This window comes from Petaurus breviceps, unplaced genomic scaffold (assembly GCF_028583685.1).
Source record: "Petaurus breviceps papuanus isolate PSGF00001 unplaced genomic scaffold, PetGlider_PUasm1.0 184, whole genome shotgun sequence".
Lineage (NCBI taxonomy): Eukaryota > Metazoa > Chordata > Mammalia > Diprotodontia > Petauridae > Petaurus > Petaurus breviceps.
Genome location: NW_027185793.1, coordinates 5,352,856 through 5,358,855, shown reverse-complemented (window position 1 = coordinate 5,358,855; position 6,000 = coordinate 5,352,856). Strand labels below are relative to the sequence as shown.

General features: G+C 38.0%; 2 pseudogenes; one reads left to right on the top strand and one right to left on the bottom strand.

The window, feature by feature from the left end:
• The window catches only part of LOC138161312 (THO complex subunit 7 homolog pseudogene), a 203,643-nt pseudogene that overhangs the window by 68,402 nt on the left and 129,241 nt on the right, over positions 1-6,000 (top strand).
• Positions 5,062-6,000, bottom strand: part of LOC138161198 (5-hydroxymethyl-dUMP N-hydrolase pseudogene) — a 31,926-nt pseudogene continuing 30,987 nt past the window's right edge.

Here is a 6,000-nt window from a genome sequence, read left to right as displayed (position 1 = left end):
AGAGAGAGAGAGAGAGAGAGAGAGAGAGAGAGAGAGAGAGAGAGAGAGAAGAGAGAATAGGAAGGATGGAAATGCAAAACACACAGGTAATCTTCGTAACTGGGAATAGGAATAGGAAAAACACACCCATACAATGAAAGTGGATGTAATGGTAATGGGATTTGAAGATCTCCCATGCTGCTTGTGTTGGCAGGCTAGCAGGTGCTTGAGGCTTGGTTTTAAGCTCATAATTGTGTCAAATATTGGGACCCAGAGCTTGTGAATCCCCCAGGGGTATGAAGTTGCTGTAGGGCAGGGAGGAGCCAGATCTGAGTAAGGGCCAGATGGTGACCTGAAGCAGCTACTGAGGAGCTATCTTGAGTTATGAGATAAAAATTTTTGCCTGAGGGAGCCTGCTTTGTTTTAAAGGCTTGAGAATGTGGGTGTTCAATGCATTAACTATGTGCACCAACTTAATAGCTACTATAATGACTTTGACTTTTTGGTTTTGGGACTCAGCTTTCTGGTATTCAAATAAATGCTTAGTCTTTGTCCCCCATGTGGAGAGACTGTTACATTTTGTGATTCACAACTATACCAGCATAGTTATAAGTCATCGTAGGCATTGTGAATATTGCATTGTTGTTACAGTGGATAACTAAATGGATTAGAAATCAGAATCAATGTATTGAAACCAACTATGTATTGTTGACAAGAAACAATTTGAACAGAGTGACACACACATAAAGTGAAAATATAGGTCTAGAGCAGAATCTAATATGCTTCAGCTAAAGTTAATAAAACAGTAACCATGATCTCAGACTAATTGAAAGCAAAAGTGGATCTAAATAAAAGAGAAAAGAAGGGAAATTATATATTGCTAGAAGACACAATAGACAATGATGTAATATCACTATATCACTAAATCAATATATGTACACCAATGGCAAGAGCAAGCATTATTTCTTTCTCTTTTTTTTTTTTTTTTGCTTTTTGGAGGGCAATTGGGAATAAGTGACTTGCCCAAGGTCACATGGCTATTTTTTGTGTTAAGTGTCTGAGCCCAGATTTGAACTCAGGTCCTCCTGACTCCAGGGCCATTGCTCTATTCACTGTGCCACCTAGCCACCCCTACAAGCATTATTTCTAATAAAAATAAATTTTAAGTGTGCAAAATAAGATTGGGGTAAACCTAGGATGTGCAATATCACCATTATTATTCAATACTGTATTAAACATGCTGTCTATAGCAACAGGAAAAGGAAAAGAAATTGGAGGAATAAAACTGAGGTACTGAGAAAAGCAAAATACCATTCTTTGCAGATGATATGATAGGATACTTAAAGCATTCTAGGAAATCTTAAAACCTAGCACAAACAATTAACAGCTTTAAGTTTTAGGATATAAAATAAACCCACATAGATCATCAGCACTTAGAAATACAAAACCCTTCAGAAAAAAAAGATAGAAAAATTAGTGTCAATTAAAATAACAGCAGACAATATAAAATGCTGGGAATAAATTTGACAAGACAAAACCAAGGACTATATGACTAAAAGTACAAAATACTATTCACACAAATAAAATCAGATATAAAAAAGTGGAGAAATATTAATTGTTTATGCAAGCCAAACCACTATAAAAAGGTTACAATTCTACATAAATTAATTTATTCAGTTCCATATCAAAATATAAAAGAAATATTTTATAGATCCAGAAAAACATATAACAAAATTCATCTGGAAGAATAACAGTGAAGAATATGAAGGAAATCAATGTAAAAAAATGAAGAAAGAAAGATATACTGCTAAAGTATGATTTTATAAACTACATTGCAAATTTGTAATCATGAAACCAATTTTGTTCTGGCTAAGAAGTAAAACAATGATCTGCAGAATAAATTAGGTACACAGTATTGAGTAGAAAATAGCTATAATAATCTAGTGCTTGATAAACTGATAAATCCACAATTTGGGGGGGACTCATTATTTGACAAAAAATTACTGGGGATACTGAAAAAAAAATTGGAAAAAACTGAACATAGACACACAGTTTACCAAGATAGTTAAAAATGAATAAATTATTTAGACATAAAAGGTAACATCATAAGTAAAGTAGGGGATCATGGAAAAAATGTAAATGTCACATATGAATAAGGGAAGATTTTATGATTAAACAACAGATAGAGAGGATCACAAGAAATGAAATGGAGAATTTTTATTAAATGAAATTAAAAAGGTTTTTCACAAGCAAAATTGAAGCAGTAAAAATTAGAGAGAAAACAAGATAGTGTGGGAAATTTTACAGCAAGTTTCTCTGATTAAGTTCTCTTTTTTTCTTTCTTTTTTATTTTTTAGTTTTCATCATTCATTTCCACATGATTTTGAGTTACAAATTTTTCCCCATTTTCCCCTACTCACCACCCAAAAATAGTGTTTCCACTGAATATTCCTTCCCCCAATCTACTCTCTCCCATAATTTCCCCCATCTTCCCTCCAACTTTCCAGTAGGTCAAGGTTGATCTCTATGCCATAGGGCCTGTTTTTCTTATTTCCCAGTTGCACATAAAGTAACAGTAATAATAGCATAATATACATACATACATATATATATATATATATGTATATATATATATAATTAAACATTTTAAAACTTTCAATTCTAGATTCTTTCCCTTCCTTCCTTGTCACCACCCTTACTGGGAAGATAAGCAATTCAATATAGGTTTTATGTGTAGCTAAGCAAAACATTTACATAGTGGATGTATTGTGAAAGAATGACTATATTTCGCTCCATTATATCCCACCCCCACTTGTTCTATTCTCTACTTTGATCCTGCCATTTCAAAAGTGAGCTCTTCCAACTGCCCTTCTCCCAGCCTGCCCTCCCTTCCATTATCCCCCCTCTCATCCCCTTCCCCCCTACTCTCCTGGAGGGTGAAATACCCTATTTAGTGTGCATGTCATTCCCTCCCTAAGCCAAATTCAAGGAGAATAAGGTTGACTCCTTCCCTTTTGCCTTGCTGTTCTTCCCCTCCATTGTAACAGTTTTCCCTTGCCTTTTCTATATGAGATAATATACTCCATTCGGTCTCTCCCCATCTCCTCTCATTATATTCCTCTCTCACCTCTTAATTTCGCCATTGAAGTATGATCCCTTCCTATTCAATTGATCCTGTGCCCTCTCTCTATGTATAACTGTACACATAATATAAACACACTCATATATGTATTCATACAACCATATACCCTTATATATAGACATATAAATGTATGTATGTATATATATGCACACATTTCTCTTACCTTCAACTATTCTCATGCTGAAAAAAGTTTCATAAATTACAATTATTGTTTTTCCATGTAGGAATATAAATAGTTGAACTTTGATAAGTTCCTTATGGTTTTCCTTCTCATGCTTCTCTTGCTTCTTGTATGTGAATGTCACATGTTCTATTCAGCTCTAGTTCTTTCATCAAGAATGCTTGAAAGTTCTCTATTCCACTGAATGACCATATTTTCCCTGAAACATGATACTCAGTTTTGCTGGGTATGTGATTCTTGGTTTTAATCCCAGCTCCTTTAACCTCCAGAATATCATATTCCAAACCCTTAGATTCCTCAGTGTAGAAGATGCTAGATCCTGTGTTTCCAAAATATTCTAATTCTTACTTCCTGGCTGCTTGTAATAGTTTCTCCTTGATATGGGAATTCCAGAACTGGGCTATAATATTCCTAGGAGTTTGTTTGTTTTATCTTTTTCAGTAAGTGATCAGTTTCTTTCAACCTCTATTTTGCCCTGTGGTTCTAAAACATCAGGGAAATTTTCCTTGAGAATTTCTTGAAAGATGATTTCTAAGTTCTTTTTGATCATAGCTTTCAGGTAGACCAATAATTTGTAAATTATCTTCCCTAGATCTATTTTACAGGTCAGTGGTTTTTCCAATGAGACATTTCACATTGCCTTTTATTTTTTTATTTGTTTGGATCTGTTTAATAATATCTTGATTTCTCATAAAGTCCATAACTTCCATTTGCTCCAATCTAATTCTGAACGAATGATTCTCTTCTGTGAGCTCTTGAGATTCTTTTTCATCTGGCAAATTAGGCTTCTTAAGGCATTCTTCTTCTCATTGCCTTTTTGAGCCTCTTTTGCGAGCTGAGTTAGTCTATTTTAAGGTATTATTTTCTTCAGTCAGGTTGTTGACTCTCATTCATAATTTTCTTGCATTGTTCTCATTTATCTTCCAAATTTTTCCTCCACTTCTCTTATTTGGTTTCCAAACTCTTCTTAAGCTCCTCTATGGCCTATAATCAGCTCATATGTTTCTTGGAAGCTTTTGATGCAGGAGATCTGACTTTGTTGTCTTCCTCCTGTTGCATTCTTTGGTCCTTTTTGTCCCAAATATTAGAGTCTAATGTCGGTTTTCTCTCCTTGCTTTGCTTTCTTCTCTTGCTCATCTTGCCATGCAGTTACTAGACTTTTGAGCCTTTTGTCACAGTAGAACTCAGATACCAGAAAGGGTAGCTTTGTCCCAGATCTCTGGGATTTTTACAGCTGCTGGACCTGTTAGTTGGGTACCCTCTCTGAAGCCTCAACATGCTCATGCAAACTGGTCATGTACTCCAGGACCCCTAGACAGCAATCCAGACCCAAGCAGGTTAGAGCAAGAGCAATTACCCCTCAGACTGGTCACCTGGTCCTCCTACATTCTTCAGGCCAGGAGCACTGAAATAGCATGGCCACAGAGCCTCAGCTGCTTTTCACCCTGGGGGCAAAGCCTGGATCACACTCTAGAACTCCCTGTTCTTACAAAGTCTACATTGAAATCTCACTTTGTCTTTGGCATCTATGGGTTGATGATTCTGGAATCCACCACAGTTGCTGGTGATCTGAAGTCCCTCCAGCCAGAGGCTGGTCAGGACCCCCTGAAGCTAAAACCTTTGACTTGGGTGCAGCTGGGCTCATCTCCCAGAGTGCTGTGCTGTCCACCTCCTGCCAGCCTGCTGGGCTGTGTTCAGCAGGAGGTTAGTTTCTCTTTGTCATTTTGTGGGTTCTGCAGATCCAAAGTGTGTCGAGTCATTTTTATTCTTTTTTTTTTTTCAACTTGAACACACCTTTTAATTTAGGATTGGGGATAGGGGCCAAGAATAGCATATGGAAGAAGTGGAATCAAGCAGGTTTTGGAGTAGAAATTTAGATATCAAGGTTAGATCAAGAAGTCAGAGTTGGAGAGGGGGAGGCAGCTCCAGGCTCAGGAGGATCGGTCTCAAAGTACCAGTCCAGCAGTGTCTCCACTTCATTCTCCTCATAGTCCCACACCTGGAATTGTGTCCCATCAGCTGCACCACAGATCATGGCTGAGAGCACTCGGCCAGACTGAGGGTGAAACAGGCAGAGAATTCTCTTGTTGAGGGCCACAGCTCTGCTCAGCTCATAGCCAACACCGAAGGAAGGCTGGGTCACTTCAGCCACCACCACATCTGCCTGCTGCAAAAAAGCCAGGTCTCGCTCATGAATGAGTCTGTCACCCCCTGCTGCCTCTTCCCCGCCCAGCTCGGTGGCCGCCACATGCTCGGTGAGCACGACCCCAAAGCGTCACAGTCTCTACACGATGTGTCCTTAGAGGGACCAGTCCTGCCTCCTGCCTTGGATGCTCCCGCAGAAGTACAGGGCTTCCGCGGATCCGCCCCAGGGCTCCACTTCTGCCCCGGAGCCGATGCCGCTGCCATCCCCGCCTCCCTAGAATCATTTTTTACATGAATTGGAGGAGGTGGAAGCCAGAGCCATGAAGAAGTCCTGTTTGTACTCTGCCATCTTGACTCTACCCCCTTAAGTTCTCATTTCACTAAGATACAGGGAATTGAGTAAAAAAAAAAAAAAAAAATATATATATATATATATATATATATATGATTACAAGCCATTCCCTAATTGATAAATCATCAACTTATGTGAATTAGTAATTTTCAGAAGATAAAATCAAAGTTGGCAATAGTCACATTAAAAAAATGCTTTTTT